General features: G+C 41.3%; 1 protein-coding gene across 16 annotated transcripts in view; it reads left to right on the plus strand.

Annotated features, from left to right (window-relative positions):
- The window catches only part of NRCAM (neuronal cell adhesion molecule), a 126155-nt gene that overhangs the window by 5244 nt on the left and 99604 nt on the right, over nucleotides 1-21307 (plus strand). The window lies entirely within an intron of this gene.

A 21307-nucleotide genomic window follows, 5' to 3' on the forward strand; every position in this document is an offset into this window, starting at 1 on the left:
GATCACCAATTATTTTATATTATTTTTTAAAAGATTGGTTAGGACTATTCAGCAGCTCAATTAAATATTCAGCAGAGCAAATCAATAGTAAATAAATCCATACTGAATATCCACTGATGGGCCATTTCTGTAATTGCTCCAAATCACTCTGTGAATTACCATATTATAGTCCTCATATGTTTGTTTTGTCAACCTGCCAGATATCTGTTTGGAAGGGAGTGCAAGGAGGCTTTTAAGAGACATTAAGAAGGATGGCAATAGGTTTTACTTTAGTTTTATTCTGCTCTGCAAATACAATTAACCCCCCCCCAGCTGAAATCCATACAGAAAAGTGTGTTTTTCAGCAGTGAAGCTAGCTGTGGGAATAATGTAGGAGGTCATATGTACTATGCATTGAATTATTTGCTTTTCCCTTCTTGAGTGGGCAGGCAGTATTCAAAAAATTCAGCACATGTAATATAAATAACGCTAATTTAAATTTTGTCAAGTATACTATTTAAAGTCACTTTGTTTATATGTTTAGAAAATGCGAATAAATACAAATTCACTTCATCAATTAACCTTCAATACATTACTTTGCAAGACTAACATGATGTCCCACAAGCTTCATAAGACTCTTATATGTTGATCAGTAGGCGTAGTTTCAGGCTAGCTGTTCTGCTTTCTTCAGAAGCACTGAAGACTGGCTGAGCTTTTCAGTTATTTACCTCAATAGAAAACTGAAAGGGAAAAAAGTGAACAAAGGAGGTCTGTTTTGCCTGTCCCACTTGCTGGGCTGTTGTCTTTGCCCTTTTCAGTGAAGGAGGGGGTAGAGCTGGGTCAGAGTTGAAGAACACTGAAAAAGAATTCAAGTCTCATGTCTAAATGTGAATGATAGCTTAGTTTGAGCGCAGAGTGCATTTATTGAATTGAAATTTTCGTATCTGCTGGAGCTTTACGTGACAGATGGTGATGAACCAACACATAGGAGGATAGATAGAAATGTGTTCAGCCTCTGATTAAGATGTGCTATAAAAATCTAGTTATTTGACAAGGTTATAAAAAGTATTGTAGGTAGGGAGACACTCAAATGTGATTAAAGGCCAAGGCCTTGGATCCATCACACAATCAAATTTACTTGTCTTGCTAAATTGTTTCGCCTACACTCTTCTTATCTGTTCTGCCTTTCCCATGTGATTGTACGTTTGTACTCAACGTATCTTGATAATCAATGAATTAATAATGGAGAGCTTATTTTGCATTTTTTTGTTTGATGTTTGACTTAGATGACTTGACACCTAAGAACGCGTGAGATGGAAATATGGTGCTTTTCTGTTCATAGTTTAAAGCAGTAAACACAATGATTACTTTTTTTTAAAAAAAACCTGTTCATCAAGAAAATATAAATCCTTGAATTGTACACTTTTCTGTCAACACTCAAACATTTTGGTGGTTGTTTTTGATGCACAAGGCATGTTTTGGTCAAAACATTTTGGATGTAACAAGAGAATCTCAGTACAGGATTGGGTAGCTTCTCAAATGACCCCAGAAGAGAATTAGCAATTTAAATTGTCAATTTAACAAGCTATAATTAAGTTGGGACAACTTGTAGCTCTTCTAAGGGGCTTAGAACCCATGCAGGAGGGCTATAAATTTGAAGCCTGAGGGTTTTTCCTTAGCTCTCATTATGTGATGTTTCAGCTGGAAAATCCTGGTGCTCCCGCTGGTATATGTGCTAGGAGGATAAGAGCTGATATCTTTAAATATTTATTTATTAAATTAATTAAAATGTCCTAGAGAAAGCTTGTGAAGGATCTGTATAATTAGCCTGCAGAATTCATCTTGCTGTATGTATTCCACCCCTTCATTAACTTTCAATTCTAGCTGTTTTATGCCTAGCGGTGAGCTTAAAAACTGCTGTGGACACATGAATATCCTTTGTGCCAAAAAATATCAACCCAGAAGTTTACATCCTCTTAGGGGGTCCCACTCATTTACTCACTCTGTCTGTTTATCTTTCTCTCTGATGGTAATGGGATGGACGTTACAGAGCACTGGAGATACAAATATAAATATATTTACCTGATTAATGGATGTTAAATGAAATGAATGAAATAAAAAGTATTTCCCCCAGTACTTTCATGTTGTTTGCCGGAACACTGGAGACAAGGGGTAGATTTATAGAGAATTTAGGTAAAGCATTGTTTAAATATCTTCATAAATGAAAGGGCATTTTATTTTATGCAAGGCAAACATTCAGGAAAATTGGGTGAAATATATACTTTGGTCAATTCAGCCCTCCACAGTCTCCTCCTTGCTGTGGCTACATCTTTTCATATGCAAAAAATAATAATGTTACTGTAGACCTCTGTTAAATAAAGCTTACTTCTTGGTTAAGTTTTGAGCCCCCACTTAATGTATAATATCAGTTTTCAGTTCAGTTTTAAAACCTATAGTGCATGTTTAGAGGCATGCACATCGATGAAGGCATGGATATACTGTAGTGAGTTGGATCTCTGCATTCTTAGAGGGGATCAAACTCTACATTCTGTGTCTGATCCACACTTGTCCACAGAGTACTTAGTTAAACTATGAGTTCACCACCACAACATGTAGCAATGGCCACCAACCTGGACAGCTTTAAAAGAGAATTCCAAGATAAATTCTTGGAAGAGAAGGCTGTCATGATGGCTACTTGTCATGGTACGTATAAGCTACTACAAGGATTAGAGGCACTATGCCCCTGAACACCTTCAGCAGCATCATAGAATTATAGAGTTGAAAGGGACCATGGGAATCATCTATTCCACCCCCCTGCAATGCACCTTCTTCTGCTTTTCCCATGTCTCTCTTGTGATCTTTCTATAGTGGACTAGATGCTCACCAGCAGGGGTGGTCACCAGGGTTGCCTTACGCTCTTATGGGCCCAATCTCCTATGATTCTTCTGTGAAGGAGATTTGATGTTTGAAGTGCTGCTGAGAGTTACTTAAACACTGTGGTTGGTATCCAACGTTCCCCTTCCACATGCAGAACAGAACTTTCCCCTCTTCTAGTTTCCCCGCAGCCTCCTGTGCACCCTCAAAATCATCTCCAGGGGGTTGGGAGAACCTCTAGAAAAATCTTGAGGTGCCAGGTGAGAGGAGAGAAAGGGGAAGTCCCTTTGTGTGAACAGAGTTCCTTTCACAGACCATTGGACACAACTCTCTCTTGCTGCTGCTGTTTTCCACTCTTCTGCGGCTGTTTGCCACTGCATGGATGTCCTGTTGCGCCCTGCATGCCACCCCAGTTCCCCACGATGTTAGCTACGGAGAGCATTTGTTAGAGCCTTATTTCTAGAAGTGCTTTGATCTCTGTACAATTTATTCCAGTGTTGTTCCAATCTGTTGAGCTTCCTTTGATTTTTGAAGGGGGGAAATCTATAAAACGTAGCTCAGCAGTAAACTTTGTCATACTGAAAATGCTGCTACTAGCCAAGCATAGCATATGCTGCTTTACCGTAAAATTCAGGAGCAACAAAATGACTAATCCCCAAACAGGATAGTGCATGGATAGTGTCAGCTGATGCTACTTTGTGTTTGCAAAGATGCCACTGTGTGCACAGATGCTACAGTGAAAGCAGGCCTTCCATGAATTAGATACCCGCCACTATTCAGCACCCCCACAATTTTGCACCTCTGAAATATAAAGGCTTGCGTATGGAGAGCCCTAGTAGTTAGCTTTGTGTACACTTGGAAATGGGCTTTCTTGGTATACATGAAGTATTTTGTTATAAAGTAAATGACAGGGACATAGCAGAACTCTATAGCTGGAATACTGACCACATGCAGGCTCATCTCAGAACTCAGTCACCCTGAATATTTGTTAAAAAGGTAAAGGACTCCTGACAGTTAAGTCCAGTCACAGACGGCTCTGGGTGGGGTTGCAGCGCTCATCTCACTTTACAGGTCGAGGGAGCTGGCATTTGTCGGCAGACAGTTTTTCTGGGTCATGTGGCCAGTGTGACTAAGTTGCTTCTGACGAAACCAGAGCAGCCCAAGAGGCTCAGTGGTTTAGACCACAGCGCCACCCGCATCCCTGAATATTTGTTTACCCCTCTTCAAATCAAAGTAAGGCTGAAAGCCTAATTGTATTTATTAGGGAGGAAGTTCCTTGGAAAATAATTGGGATTCCAGGTAAATGTGAAAAGGATTTCACTATAACTTTGTTTAACTTGCATTTTAAAGCAGTTTTAATAGAATCTGCTATGCCACTTAACAAAAGTAATGATAGAAGGTGAATCCTGATCAAGGTGATGGGGAAGGTGCTTAAGCATGCTGAAAACCTTGAAGCTGCTATTTTCATTAAAGTTTCCATTCGCTGCAAATATCCCCTGGGAATATTTTTTGGCATAAAAATCCCACAGAGTAAAGGTTAACTGTCCCCATTACATTCTGCAGTCCTGTCTGAATCGGGACCCTCATGTCTGCTTAATAGTGGTAGATCTTAAACATTCTATTTAAAAAATGGTATTAACACAATCTAAAAAATTAGAGAAATTAATAGGGGGAAATGTAAAAGATGAAGAAATTATTTTGGTAGGGGATATGAATGGAGTAATTAAACCGGAATTAGACAGAACAAATACAGGAAGGAAAAGAATTCTTCAAACTCCGGCTTTCTCAACAGTTTCAGCATAACAACTGTAGATCAGCTAATAAAACACCATGTTGCCAACAACTTCTAGAGCTCCATATCTAGGCCAGGTCTGTACCATTCCCCCAATGGGTGACAACTGCTAGAGCATATCTATAGTATAATGCTGAATCAGGATGTGTGCAAAGACAGTGCTCGAAAGAAACCAACTACTTTTGCTCCTAAAACAAATCATAATCTCTAACAAGCCTTACACTCAAAGGAAGAGGATGAAATGGACTGGAATTTGTGACTGTGTTACTGCAACCTTTTATTTCACAGCTCACTTAATTCTAATACTCTCTCGTCCTATTAGAGAATTAAGTAAAAGAAATGACCTTTCCACATTTCTACAAAGCAAGTGTAGCGTGTCTAAGTGGATCTTTTTGAGTTTTCTGCCTAGGTAGGACAAAGCTGAAGTTTCATTCATCAAAAGGTTAAGAATCTAAAGTGCTACAACTCATCAAGAAGAAAAATTTATTTAAATCGTACAAAATATTACAGCTGTATGAGTTTGTTCGGATAATTATTATCATTTCCATGGAAGATAAGATTGGCTAGCAGAAAACAATATTGTGCTATAAACAAGTAGCATTAACAGTTTCAGATCCAAGACTCACATTACTGAATCAATCTGAAAGAGTGGCATCCAATTTTAATTTTTTCCTCCTGTGTATACCTCCTATCTCTGCCATTTTTCTTCTGCATGTCTTCTCCTGTACTTACCTACATTGCAAGCAACCTCTTCTTCCTAAGGAACCCTGGGAATTGTAGTTATGTGTGTATGGGTTGGGGAAGACCGAGATCTATAACAAAACTTTCTAGGCAGAAGTGTACTTAGGGTTTGGCAAAACTGGCCCCAACCAGAGACGCAGGCCTGAGGCATGTGTGCAAAAAATCCCCTATAAAACTTTGGAGTGGTTGACATAAAGGTGTGTGTGGCAACGTGTCACCGCTGTCACAACGATCTCAGAAGTGGGAGAAGCTTCTTGTCCTTCTTGCACCGCAGCACAAAGGCATTCGGTTGTTTTCACCCTTCCTTTGGACCCTCACTCCAGATGCTTTGAGTACTTGGGTAACATAAAACGTAGCAATTTCTAATTGGCTATTGCAGTAAAGTGTTGTTTTTCTGGAAGGGGCGCTGTTCAGCTCCTTGCCACGGGCACAGGGGAATCTTGGCATGCCTCTTTTTCTAGGATTTGCCCTTAACTACAAAATCCTATGAATTCTTAGAGGAGCTATTACAGTTAGTATGGAAGTAGTATAGCCTTGTAGTGTAGAGATGCAGCCTCTCTTTCTTTCCTTGCCCTCAACTTTCTTTTTCTTTCCTTTTCCTTTTTTCCCAAAAAAGTAAGGGTTGTGACACTGAACTTGGGTTACTGTGCTTCTGGGGGTCATAGAATCATAGAGCTGGAAGAGACCACAAGGGCCATCCAGTCCAACCCCCTTCCAAGCAGGAAACACCATCAAAGCATTCTTGACATATGGCTGTCAAGCCTCTGCTTAAAGACCTCCAAAGAAGGAGACTCCACCACATTTCTTGGCAGCAAATTCCACTGTTGAACAGCTCTTACTGTCAGGAAGTTCTTCCTAATTCCTAGGTGGAATCTTCTTTCTTGTAGTTTGAATCCATTGCCCCCTGTCAGCTTCTCTGGAGCAGCAGAAAACAATCTTTCACCTTCCTCTATATGACATCCTTTTATATATTTGAACATGGCTATCATATCACCCCTTAACCTTCTCTTCTCCAGGCTAAACATACCCAGCTCCCTAAGCCGTTCCTCATAAGGCATTGTTTCCAAGCCTTTGACCATTTTGGTTGCCCTCTTCTGGACACGTTCCAGCTTGTCAGTATCCTTCTTGAACTGTGGTGCCCAGAACTGGACACAGTACTCCAGGTTATTACTTCCCTTGATCTAGACGCTATACTCCTATTGATGCAGCCCAGAATGGCATTGGCTTTTTTAGCTGCTGCATCACTGTTGACTCAGGTCCTGAATCTCTATTTAAAGGCTTTTGACCTAAACAGTCAATAAGCTGCAGAATTAAAGTTTTGCTTCTAGTTGTGCCTTGGACCCAAACCCATGACATACCAACCACAGCTTATTCTTGTATTAACACCAACAGGGCAGGGACTGATACCTGCTGAAACTATGCCCCTCCACTCAAATAGTAATGGTTTCGAGGGGGCAGCAGTGTATTTGGGGCTATGGAGCAGCAACTGCTGATTCTAGTAACTTGCTCTCCTTAATATGGTCTGAAATGAGGACCCTCTATACCAAACAGATCCACAGACTGTGTGAGACTTCCTGAATCAATTGGTATACAGGTAGCTCACTTTTTTCACTTAAGCAATTGCAGCTTTGCCTGGGTTGTGGTGAGAAAATCTATATATATATAAATGTAAAAATCGTGAAAGTGCGTGTTCCACTTTTTGTTTTATGTAGGCCCCCACTAGGCCCGGGGGGGGGGATAACCCACAGCAACACACTTGGGGGCACGGCAAGGGGTTTTTACTTTAAAATTTAGCACCACTACCCCAAAACCCCCCCCACCAAATAACCGCAAGACAAATATCATCCTCCAAAACGTCATGAGATATGCTGGTCACGGAGGGGGGGGGGAGTAGCAAACAGAATAGGTCATGGATCGGGACATGTGGGGGCAGTCACAGGAATTAGCCACAACAACGCGCCACACCCACAAACCCCGCCTCCGCCACGAGAGCCTGTAAAACAGGGGGACTCTGAGGCTCAGGGGGATCTGAAGGGGGCCTATTACCCTCCATTTGACAGACTAACACACAGCAACGCGTGCAGGGCCAGCTAGTAGATCAATAAATGGAGAGGGGGTGGGGAATAATGACCCACCATTCACTATTCCCCACTCCCCATTTATTTATTTCCCATCGACCAACCTGTGTATCCAGGGGACTTTCTTTGCTCACCGGGCTATGGGAAGCAAGAAGGTCTCGGAGGCCTTGCACCTCTTTCCTACCTCACTGAGCTTTGAGAAGGTGGCATCATGGCTCTGGAACCATCCTTAGAGTCCTCATGCTACCTTCCCAGAGTGCAGTAAGTAGCCCTCCAGTGTGTGTGTGTGTGTGTGTGTGTGTGTGTGTGTGTGTGTGTAAGTTCTAGGGGTTTCTAGCTTTACACAATTTCACATTTACATGTGGACCCCTGGAACTGAACCTTCGTGAAAGCTGCAAGTTACCTGTATTTACTATTTATTTACTTTTAATTTCTCATCTTGCCTAATTTTCTGATGAGACACAAGGAGACTAAGAAATCAATATTGGAACAAGATAAAACAGGCAACACCCCCCAAATTAAACCCAATCTGAGGTCATTATCAGAGTGAGGCTGGGATTTGCATTACAAGATGCATAACTTGGAAAGGCAGAGATCATCACTCAAACAGTAGATAATGGGATTTGAGGAAAACCTATTTTGTTTTCATGGTGTAATAACGGCTGTCATAAATTTTAAATTAGTTACCTTAGGAGCTATCTAAATAGAAAACACTAAATGTTCAGAAATAGCCACTGATAATAAGAACATGGAAAAACCAAGGGGTTTTTCCCTCCCCCCCTTCCATGGCAACAATTCTGCATGGCTGCTCTAAAGGGTTCCCAAAACAATATTGTAGCAGTCCAAGTGCATGCTCCATGCAGCAGAACACTCAGAGAAAATGACTTCAAATAAATAAGTGAATGTTAGTTTTGGATGAAAGTATATAGTAAATGTCACGAGTAATTAAGCTTCAGAAAATGTCTGCAAAGTCTCAGATAGTTCCAGTACTTTGAGTTCTTGACCTTTTTAATTAATGAAATTTCTGAAAGTACACTGCTGGCACAGAAGGCTTGTTTTATGTGACTCTGCTTTGTTGGTTGTGCCTTATTTTATGAATGCTTAAAACTGTGCTGTTTCCTGAAATTCATTCATTCCCTCTGGTGTATCACTGCACTTTTCAGATATAGTTTCCAGTTGGTCACAGCTGACCACAAAGCTTATATTTTATTCCTAACTTCACCCTTCTCTCCCCAAACAATTTCTGATGCAGCTAAAATATATTCAGCTTCAAGTGACATGATTGGATAAATGTGGTGTTATGGTACCTGTTAAATGTAATAATAATGCTGGACTTAAAACTAGCATTTTTATTATATTTTACAACTAAGGTAATATTAAAAATAAACTAATCATGTATTTCATTTCATTTACATGGTACTAAGCTGTTAACTCCTTAACAGTTGCTTGGTCCCAACTCCTGCCAACCTAGCAGTTCAAAAGCACTCAAAGTGCAAGTAGATAAATAGGAACCGCTACAGTGGGAAGGTAAACGGCGTTTCCATGTGCTGCTCTGGTTCGCCAGAAGCGGCTTTGTCATGCTGGCCACATGACCTGGAAGCTGTACGCCGGCTCCCTTGGCCAATAACGTGAGATGAGCGCTGCAACCCCAGAGTCGGTCATGACTGGACCTAATGGTCAGGGGTCCCTTTACCTTTAAACTGTTAACTGGGATAGAAATGAGAGCTGGATGTTGCTGCTGTTTCCAAGGACATTGTGTATTGGGGGGGGCAGGCTCTTGCTTTTGCAAGAATATAATTTTCTGCACCCGGTATTCTCATAAACAAATGAAAGGAAAAGACACTATATGGGAGGTAATGTATTTGATCACTGGCCTGTGCTTGATTGTCAGTAGTAGAACATGTTACACATCAGAAGGGGAGGGAAAGCTAAGCAAAGAAATCTATAATTTCTGCTGGTTTTAATTAAGGGAATCAATACCATTATATTTGCCCTTCTCTCAAGTGCTAATAAATGCCTTTCTCTTAACAGTTTCAAATTAAAATTAATTATAAATAGTCTGATAGATCTAAATGGATTAAAAATAAAGATTTCTAATGCACAAGGCAAGTTGGTATAGATAAGTTGAAGCCTAATTGTAAATTCAGTTGAAATTAATGAGATTTAGATATCTTTATGTTTATTTGACTATGTCTAATGCTGATTTACAACCTGAAATATCTTTAAAATATCGCTGGGTGTGTCACTATTATGCCTGCTTTTTAGGTAAGTAACAGAAACTAACAAAGATGACTTCTGGTTGAAGATCATGTAATAAGTCCTTGTCTAGTTAGGTATCTACTTTGTTTTTATCCATCAACAGATTGATATCCTATGTACAAGAGCAAATTGTACTGACCTTTGAGTTCTTCAGCCTTAGCTGTTAGTTACCAGCATGTATGTTGTTAGGGCAGAAACTAGACCAGCAGAGTGATATTTTTTTTATTTTGTTTAATAGTACTGCTTCACATAATTACTTTGTGATTGGGGTCGCTGCTTATTATGGTGATGTTTAGTCTGCCGGGCAGAAACCTAATGCTATTCTTCCTCTAGACCGTGTGTGGCTAATCCTCAATTTCAGGGCATAATCTGGCTCCCTAAGCAGTTTTGTTCTGGACACAGAAACAAAAATAAAATAAAATAAAGTGAAAATAGCACTGTGATAGGCAGTGAAATTTAAATATTTCAACCTAGCCCAACCCTGATTGGGTGCAATTTTCTCCTTCCGCAGTAATCAGATCAATCATTTGATGAGGTGGAAGAGGGCATGAAACCCAGCACTTCATCTGATTTATACAGATCAGCTGAGGGTGTTTCTGTGCCCTATAAATGTATGGGGTAAGTGTGTGTGGCGTGGCAACACCCAGTTTTCGTCACATCTACTGCTGTGGCCTCTGGAATGTTGACCAAGGCTCTGGGGCCAAGAATGTTGATCTCACCTGCTCTGGAAGGTTGGAAGGGTAATCCTAAAACATGTGTAGGGCATAGGTGTGAATAATGTTGAATCTTTGTAGGGGTAGGATATGGAAATACAGGCATCCACACACACAACAAAACATCAAACATTTAAAAAGTCATACTAGAGGGCTACCGCCCCATGTCTTCAGAAAGTTATGTAGTTTTTATCTGTTTGACATCTGATAGGAGGGTGTTCCACAGGGCAGGCACCACAACCAAGAAGGCAGGCACCACTACCTCAGTGTCCTGACTGAACGAAGACACTCCTTCAGGTATACAGGGCCATCTAAGGAAATGATTATAGACTATGAATGGTTTCTGGATGACAGCAGCAATACAAGATAGAATGGGGGCAGCCGGTGAAATGGGATTTGGAGAAAGCAGGTGGATGGGTATCATAACTTTGTGAAGAGTCCTTGTTCAGCTGGGCATGCACAGGGTCTTCTAGGGCCTCTGGCAGTTGCTGGAGTTTTCAGAATGGAAGGGGTGGGCCAGAACTGCTACCAAGCAAGGGATGTCACACAACTCAAGCTGACCTATTCTTATTTTGTAAGTGTGTGTCTGTGTTTGCAGGGCTGGGTACCCTTTGATTGCCTTGCACAGCATCCTGTGGAAGTTATGGGCTTCCTTAGCTCCAAAGAAACGGACAAAGCTGTAGTCCCATTCATATGGACTCATAGCAAAGTGGGTGCTGCTTTCCTTCCCTGCTCACCACAATCCTTGAGCAGCATTGGGACGGATGTGGCTCCCATGCCACTGTTTGAATGGAGAAAATGTGACATCCATTTGATAAAATGAGCCAGGATTGTATTCGAGCTGTAGCAGGTCAAATCACAGTTACAGCGCAAAATCTATCATTAGGCTTAGGTTATCTAACCCATCGTATAGGGAATATTCACTCTCTCTTTTCATTCCTAAATTTTCAAAGCTTGATGTACTTATGATAATAGTTTTCTTTTAATTAATCAGGAGAGAATTCAAGGTTTTACAATGAGCATGGCTTTGATCTAGGAGTTCACTTCTTACAACTTTATTTATAAAGGTAAAGGTAAAGGTAAAGGGACCCCTGACCATTAGGTCCAGTCATGACCGACTCTGGGGTTGTGCGCTCATCTCGCATTATTGGCCGAGGGAGCCGGCGTATAGCTTCCAGGTCATGTGGCCAGCATGACAAAGCCGCTTCTGGCAAACCAGAGCAGCACATGGAAACGCCGTTTACCTTCCCGCTGTAGTGGTTCCTATTTATGTACTTGCATTTTGACGTGCTTTCGAACTGCTAGGTTGGCAGGAGCTGGGACCAAGCAACGGGAGCTCACCCCGTCACAGGGATTCGAACCGCTGACCTTCTGATCAGCAAGCCCTAGGCTCAGTGGTTTAACCACAGCGCCACCTGGGTCCCTTTATTTATGCCAGGAACCAATTGCATTATTTTGGAAATATCAGTGAAGAAGTGTTACACTTCCTAACTATGTCTGAAAAATTGCTGAAAGTAAAGGTAAGCTAGAAGGAAGTAAAATTTTATTTAAATTATTTCTACCTTGCTTTCTAATTTCAAAGAAGTTTGCAAGGGGACACTAAAAACGGAAAACATACAATTAAAAACAAGAACATAAATTCATTATGAACAGCAAAAGCATGAGTAAATGCATAAAGCAGCCAGGCAGTGAAACCTCAGAATCAAAAATAAAATTAACATAACATTCAGTTAACAGCTCAGGTAAATGAAATAGTTTACCTGGCCACTGGTCTCATGACATCATTGTGAAGGCATCTTTGGGTTTGGGGCTGGTTAGTGCTGATTGGGAGACTGCCTGGGGTCCAGCGATGCAGATATCTCTAAGGGGATATTTTCAAACTGATGAACCTTGACAGAATGCCCTCTCTTTGATCATGATCTGCCTAACTTCTGATGGTGAGAGGTTGTTACATTCTTCTGTTGGGAGCAATGTAAGGTTTTAACTGACAAAACTAGTACAGTATTTCAAATTTAAAGTGTAAGGTTGTAGATAAGTCCTAATGTAGTTCTAGCTTGCCCAACAATTATTATGGATTTGTTTATCTCAACAAAGCTAGAGCTGCCATACATCCAGATTTTCTGGCATTTACCTGGATTTCAAAGGTGGAATTGACATCTGGGGGGAATTTGTCCTGGATCTTAGGCGAGTCAATTGAAAAATCACGTTTCGGGTGTCCTGGTTTTTACTTTTTGAAATATGGCAACCCTATCAAAACAGAAGGGACGCAGGTGGCGCTGTGGTCTAAACCACAGAGTCTAGGGCTTGCCGATCAGAAGGTCGGCGGTTCAAATCCCCGCAACAGGGTGAGTTCCCATTGTTTGGTCCCAGCTCTTGCCCACCTAGCAGTTTGAAAGCACATCAAAGTGCAAGTAGATAAATAGTGTTTCCGTGCGCTGCTCTGGTTTCGCCAGAAGCGGCTTAGTCATGTTAGCCACATGACCCGGAAGCTGTCTGTGGACAAATGTTGGCTCCCTTGGCTAGTAAAGCGAGATGGGCGCTGCAACCCCAGCAACGTCCATGACTGGACCTAACGGTCAGGGGTACCTTTACCTTTATCAAAGCAGAACTTCTTAATCTCCTTAATAACTCTATATTCTCAGTACAATAGATTATTACGGTATAGAGTGGGGTAGCCAATGTAATGTCTTCCATATGTTGTTGGACTCCAAGTCCCATCAGTCCTAGCTAGCATGATCAACTCTCAGGGGTAATGGGAGCTGTAGTCCAGCAACATATGGAGGGCACTGTATTAGCTGTCTCTACCTTAAATGTTTCTAAGAGTTGATATTTAAGTTGACGTTCACCAGTATTCAGCCAATCAGTATTTATTGGTCAAACCATTATCACAGGGATAGCCCCCCCGCCCCCCGATGCTATTGGACTCTAACTCTTATCATCGTGACAATTTGTTGTTATGGTGTGTGTGGGCTGATGGGAGTAGCGTCCAACAATATCTGGAGGGCACCACAATGATTATCCCTGTCTCAGGTGTGGACCAGGTAATGTATATTCCACTGGACAGCCATAAGTAAGAATATACTTGGAGTGGCTGAGCAAGGGATGCTTTAGAGCATAATGTGAGGCAGGAGACTTATCTATAAAACTACATCACTGTCTCTATGTGGACATGAAAAGGTGGGGTTGGCATATTACCTTAGTTCAGTAGCACACTTTTGGACAACCCTGCAAATGTGTTGACTGACATCATGCTCAAATTCTGGATAATATTTCCATTGACTACTGTGCATCACATAGAAATGTGTGTCTAACGTGGTCATTTCCGCTACCAGTATTTACCAGTTAAGGGTGGGGGAAGGCAAGTGCAGAGCTAATTCTGCAGTATGTTTAGGTAACCCACTATACAAATTCTAGTTCCACTTTGAAATGTGAGAGTGAATTGTAGTCAGTTTTAGTGATGATAAAAGTTTTTTATTAAAAAAATATTGTAAATTTGTTCTAACACAGAAAGGTGGAAATTCTCTCTCTCTCTCTTTTTTATTAAAAAATTACCACTTGACTTTGGGTTTTGCATGACAGGCCTCATATCCTTTTATTCTGAGGAGCAATATTGTTATTGTCAAATGGAAATGCCAACTGCATGTTTGGCTGACATGACTTTTAATCCCCATACAATTTATTTTTCAGTGCAAAACCAGATTCCTTTCCCTTTTTTTAATGGATAGTACATGTCACAAATTATTCTAGAGCATAAACTAATGAATTGCGTATTCCAATGAAAACAAAAACCGTCCAACAAACAATTTCACTCTAAATATAATAGAAATGGTTAATTGTATCTCTAGAAGCAAGCAGGCCACTTTATAATTATACATTGAAATTGCTTTCCGGAGGCAGATGTCAGTTTAGTATATTAATCCTGTTATTTGGTGCATGTCGACAAATCAGTAGCATATGAACCTTGCTTTCTTACATTTTAGGTCAATGCCTCTAAAGGCAGAACTCTCCAAATATTTTCCACATTGTTATCATTATAGTATATTTTTTTGGATTTGGGTTAATATTTAGGTTTCAGTAACTTTCATATTTAGTTGATTTTTATGTGCTATAAGTAGCAATGAATATTTAGACTAGTTATTATTATGAAAAGGAGGACTCTATTTATTTTAGTTAGTTCATTCAGTTTTCAAATGAAAGCAGCTGGGGTTTTTGTTTCTAAAAATAAGAATAGTGTTAGGAGTTTGGGTGCCAGAGTTTGTTAGTGCAACACACCAATAATTCCTGGATTTAGTAAGTGTTAGAATTTAATCAATGCTTGGAGAGTTAAACTGGAAGTCAGACTCCTAATAGATGAACTCAGCTTCCAATGTTGAGGACATAGGCCATTAGCAGAGACAGGGAGATGGGCTTTCAGCAAGCCAGAGACTTTCTGCCAGCCAACATTGGGTGAAGCCCCCCGTCCCCATCCCCAGAGCTCTGAGATAAGCAATGCCAGAGTTTTTGTGAGGAGGAGGTTATAGCATTTGAGTTGGCTGTGGTGTGATTGAGGGGAAAGGTGCTGGTCTGTGAAAAGCAGCAAGCTGGAGAGTGAGGTTCAGAGCACAGTGTGGGCTGATGGTTTGAATTGGAGGCTACAGCAATAGGAGAAACAGGACCTACTTGGAGTGTAATGCTCCATTAAGTGTATATGTGCAGGTACAGTGGTACCTCGGTTTACGACGACAATCCGTTCCGGGGAGCTGGTCGCTCCCTGAGTCTGTCACTCGCTGAAGGCACACTTCTGCGTGTGCACGAAGCACTGATAGAGCGCTTCTGCGCATCCATGCGTGCGGAACCCGGATGTAAATACTTCCAGGTTCACAGCGGTCACTCTCCGAGTTCATCGTTAACGGAGGCGATCGCAAACCGAGGTTCCACTGTAAACCATATATCATAAAGACACCCCAGTGCCTCATTTCCAAAGGAAACACAGACCCTGAGTAAGTGCCTGGACCAGGGGTCAGCAAACTTTGTCAGCAGGGGGCCGGTCCACTGTCCCTCAGACCTTTTGGGGGGCCGGACTATATTTTGAAAAAAAATATGAATGAATTCCTATGCCCCCAAAATAACCCAGAGATGCATTTTAGATAAAAAGGACACCTTCTACTCATGTAAAAACACCAGGCAGGCCCCACAAATAACTCAGAGATGCATTTTAAATAAAAGGACACATTCTACTCATATAAAAACATGCTGATTCCCGGACTGTCCATGGGCCGGATTTAGAAGGCGATTGGGCCGCATCCGGCCCCCGGGCCTTAGTTTGGGGACCCTGGCCTGGACCCTTGGAATCTCGCACTGCTGTAGAAATTGGGGAGGTGTGTAACAATAGTTTGCTGTACAAAACAAGAACTAATTTTCACACTGCCCGCTAAAGAATGATGTGTGCATCATTGGCTATCAATATTCTTTATAAAATACAGTTATTAATGGATAAGAATATATTAGTTAGTAAAAGGACTTATAGTGTGGTAGGACGTGCAAAGTAATATTTTTTTTATAAAGCAGAACAACTGATGAGAAGGTGCAGGTGATAAATGAGTGAATATCTGCAGCTTAGGCGCCAGGCAAAAACTTTCCTCTAGGCCTCTGGCCTTTAACTAACCAAAGCTATCGTTTAGAAGTGGGTGGGATCTTTTGATGTGGGGAGCGGTCATGGTGAGAGCTTTCCTTTTCTTAGTGTTTAACATTTGTGCAGCCTGTTTGGTTTGTAGACTCATCAGCCACCTCTGTGTAGGTGTAGGCTTGTGTTTTGCTCGCATTTAAAATGTTTGATCTTTGTATAACATCAAATTGTTTTTGAATGAAGCAATGTTTTAAACAATTTTTGTGGTGGTTATTCCCTCTTTGATTTCATTCTGCTAGCTCTCCTTTCTGGTGTTCAGACTCTATTAACTTGCATATTCTATGCTTTGAAAATGAGCTAAAGGTTTCAGTTTATCTGCAAGGTCATCCGCATGTGCCACCAACATATCTTCAGGTGGGATGCCCATTACCAACTGCACTGATGACTCTAAGTGCAGTTGGTTTAAATTAGTTGGACGTGGACCTGAGAGAAGCTAGGTTCCTTTCAGATCTGCCACTTTTTTGTTGGCCATGATTGACCCATTTAAATCCAGATTGAGGAAGGCCCTGACAATCTCCTGCAGCCAGCTGAGGCTGATGACGCTGTTGGCTGGTCAGAGGGAAAGGAATTTTTGGCCCCTGGCTCACCTGTGGCATGGGAGGGAGGATGTCTGCTGAGAAGGCAGCAGATCCAGCCTCCAAGGAATGCGCTCCAGCCATCGCTGCCACTGTGGCCGCAGTCGGTGATGCATTCCTTGGAGACTGGTTTTGCTGCCCCTGTGGATCCTGCCACCCAAGGCAGTCACCTCACCTTGCTTCATGGGTGGGCCAGTCCTGCAGATACTTCTTGGGGTATTAGCTCAGTGCCACCTAGAAGAGCTACCGGTAAACAAGATACAATTAAGCTTACACACTGGTGGTAAAGAGATTTCTCCACTACTGTACAGTATAGCAAATGATCTGATATTTAGTTACAGATAGGTAGCCGTGTTGGTCTGATGTAGTCAAAACAAAATAAAATAATCCTTTCAGTAGCACCTTAGAGACCAACTAAGTTTGTCATAGATATGAGCTTTCGTGTTCATGCACACTTCTTCAGAAGTGATCTGATCTGATATTTGTCATCTTTTGCTGGTAATGAGAGGTACAATAGTCTCATTCCTAATATTAGGAATCAATCATAATATTAAAGCAGTGTATATTTTTTTATTGTGGCTCACAGACATGTTCTGCTTGAATTCGGGTGCAAAGATGAAAGAAACAGTATGCAAACCATTGTACGTAGTTCACATATTTCTCTTATTGTTTTTATAAGGCTTTTACCGTGTAGCCGTAGTCTGCCTATTTACTTTAACTCAACACACAGTTTGTGATTTGAAATGACTAATAAGGCAATTTATTAAGTAAAAAAGAGCACACTTAATGATTTCTGTCAGCTGGATATAACATAAATTGTATCAAGAAAGCAGAGGCAAGGGCAGATTTATGGTAAGCAGAAAACAATTATGGGGCAAAGTTGGCTTTCATTTTTCATTAATATGCAACACATTTTGTCATTTAAAGGCAAATAATATGTATTAGCCAATGTGTTTTATTCATAAATATTGCATCAGTAAGATTTTAATATAGACACCTTCCCCAGAAATTCACAATTAATTTATTTTCATCTATGAATCATTTATTTTCATCTATGAATCATTATTTTATTAATTTATTTTCATCTATGAATCATTTCCTATAAATCATCTCAAAGCAATTTAGCAATAAAAATATATATAAAACAAGCCAATACAGATATAGGCTTGGATAAAAAAAAATCCCACTTAAAAGGCTTGTTAAAAATGAAAGCTGCTCAAAAAACAATGCTTGTCTGACATACTGTGGGTGGGAGTTCCAAAGGGTAGATTAGGCAAGTCTGAATAAATATTTCAAAACTAAATTTAGAATTTAGTTTTCGGGCCCAATTCAAAGCGCTGATTTCGACCCATAAAGCCTTAAATGGCTCAGGACCGCAATACCTCAAGGACCACCCCTCCATAAATGAACCAAGCTGGACCCTGCAATCTTCATCTGAGGTCCTTCTTCAAGACCCTCCTCCACAAGACGTCCAGAGGGTGGCAACTTGAGAGTGGGCATTTTCTGTGATGGCTACCCATTTGGAGAATGCTCTCTCCAGGGAGGTCTCGCCTGGCACCTTCATGACATATGAGTGCTAAACAAATGCAGTGTACATTACATGCCCATAGTGGTCACTTTTCTTTGTCTTGTCCTTCAGATTCTGCTGTGGCTGCCTCTGTGGCACCACATTCATCACCTTCTAAAAACCAGATACCAGTAAACACCCCCTGAACAGGGAAACAATATTGCTAACTTCTCTCTAATTGTCCTCTGGCTTTTCAAAGGACACATAAATAACTACAGCTTTAGCCTCACTTCCATCAGAAAAGGGAAGGAGAAGAAGAATTTGGATTTGATATCCCACTTTATCACTACCCTAAGGAGTCTCAAAGCATCTCACAATCTCCTTTCCCTTCCTCCCCTACAACAAACACTCTGTGAGGTGAGTGAGGCTGAGAGACTTCAGAGAAGTGTGACTAGCCCAAGGTCACCCAGCAGCTGCATGTGGAAGAGCGGAGAAATGAACCTGGTCCACCAGATTACGAGTCCACCACTCTTAACCACTACACCACACTGGCTGGGCTGGGAGAATAAAATAATTATAAATAAAACTTGATCAAGGGAGCATTGCAATGTGCTTCCATGGATGTTTTCTGGCTTCCTAGTAAAAAACATTGGATTGGTATTAAGAAAGGCAGTGTTTTTAGTTGGGTCTAGACCACTGAGAGCCTGGGCTGCTCTGCTGCCTTTGCCAGGGTGGGGCAGGGATTTCCACGGAACCCGGCACCTGCATGCGGGAGCCTGGTTGCGACCCCTCACAATTTTGCACCCAGGGTCATGCCCCCCCCTGTGGACAGTCTCATGTAAATTTGATGTCCACGTGTTACTCTGCTCCAGCATATCTTCAGACATGATGCCCCTTGGATGTTCAGACTTGTAAGCAAATACGTTAAGAGAAGCAGGGGTGTGCAGCCAAGCCTGCTCCCTCTGACACATAATCTGTACACAGTTTAGTTCCATCCATGAATTTGAGGCCAAAGGTCTACAACACCCTGTACTCATATTGCAGGGATGGTGAGCGTCCATCCAACAGGCCAAACTTGATTCATAGAAAACTTTACTGAGGGCTGGGATATCTGCTAGACTTTGATTTTTTTGCTGTGTTTAGCAGGGAATTATATCTCCTAGTGGCTTGTAAATAAGTAGGATGCATTTCGTGATACTCACATTTGGTGAAAGCAGATTCATTAGAAACTTATTCTGGTTTACTCTCAGGCTACATGAGAAAGGCATTATGGGAACCTGACAAACCTCATTGTCCGCGTACTAATAAAAAAATTCCTTCAGTAGCACCCTAAAGACCAACTAAGTTTTTATTTTGGTATGAGCTTTCGTGTGCATGCATACTTCGTCAGCTCATACCAAAATAAAAACTTAGTTGGTCTTTAAGTTGCTACTGAAGGAATTTTTTTATTTTGCTTCGACTCAGACCAACACGGCTACCCACCTGTAACTGTCCGTGTACTCTCAGTCTGAAGTATTGACTCAGCTTGAAGCAGGTTCTAGAAACGGTCTGCCACCTTCTTCAGTGTATGGTGAATGCTTGACCTTATTTTTGGAGATTAGTCTTTCTGGCAGTAAATCACAGAAACCTTGCAAGTGAAATTTATTTTCCCCCATGCTACAAGAGCAGATGGTGTGCTGAACATACAATCAGAAATGTAATGACTAACATTTTCTCTGCTAAAATACACTTTCAGGTTTGAAATGTATAACTGGCAGTATTTCAAGTGGTTTGAATAACAGTTTGAACAAGTGTGCTATCTCTTGCTATCATACAGCCCATACTCATTTTTTTATTATAATTCTTATAACAATGTGATGAAATAGCTTTTAAATGCAGATCAAATCTACCCATAGAGTCAAAAGTCTGGAATCAGCAGTTTTTATTCTGCATGAGGAAAATCTGGGACAATGATGACAACAGACTTCTATTCAGATAATAGCAGCCTGTTAATTACCATCTGTAAGGATGTACAGTGTTCGTACATTATATTCTACTGTTGATTTGATATTTATTCAGTTGTGCTGGACTGGATACATTGTGGAACAGCGTAATTAGCTTTTAGAACTCGGTTGATTTTAAAATGTATTATTTATGTCAGAATTGGAACACCACCTGGCAATGTTTTTTGACTTGTTTATGGAATGTATCTAAATAATGCAATACGAATTAAGAAATATCTTTAAAATGGTGCAGTACATGTGCATTGACCCTTTGAGCTTCGTTCGCAAGGCAGCAGTAGAAGCTTATCTCCGTTCAGAGTTGCAGCTAAAAAAACCAAAATGTGTGAATATGACTAAAACAATTTCTTTATAAGAGATTTTGTATGTTGTGAATGTAGTGTAGGAAAATGCCATAGGGCTGAATCCAGACCTTGTGCCCCTGGCATGGAGGAGTCGGAGGTGACTTTTGTTGATCTCTGCGGATCCTTCAGATGTAGAACTGGGGTTTGCAGAGAGATGGAACTGGCAAAAGTAACACCCGTGGCTTGAAATCCTGCTCCACATCAGCCTCCTGAATTGGCCAATGGCAGGCTGGCGCAGAAGGTCCACTCCTGGGAGATCAGGGCCCTCTTAAGTATATTTGGCGCCCTGGTGCCGTGGTGTGGCGGATCCCTCTGCCGCCCCGCCCCACCCCGTTTTCCAGCGCGGCGGGCGGCTGGAGCTGCGCGGCCGGGCCGGTGGGCGGACAGGCGGACGCAGCGCACAGCGCCACCCAGCCTGTGGGAGATTTAAAACTGAGTTCCAGCTCCGAGGGCCTTCTGGCAGTTCCCTCACTGCGAGAAGTGAGGCTACAGGGAACCAGGCAAAGGGCCTTTTTTGTAGTGGCACCCGCCCCGTGGAACGCCCTCCATTCAGATATCAAGGAAATAAACAACTATCTGACTTTTAGAAGACATCTGAAGGCAGCCCTGTTTAGGGAAGTTCTTAATGTTTAATGTTTTATTGTATTTTTAATATTTTGTTGGAAGCCGCCCAGAGTGGCTGGGTAAACCAAGCCAGATGGGTGGGGTATAAATAATAAATTATTATTATTATTATTATTATTATTATTATTATTATTATATTACTGTATTATAAAACAG

The sequence above is a fragment of the Zootoca vivipara genome, chromosome 9, assembly GCF_965207765.1.
Source record: "Zootoca vivipara chromosome 9, rZooViv2.hap1.1, whole genome shotgun sequence".
In the NCBI taxonomy this organism is placed as follows: Eukaryota; Metazoa; Chordata; class Lepidosauria; order Squamata; family Lacertidae; genus Zootoca; species Zootoca vivipara.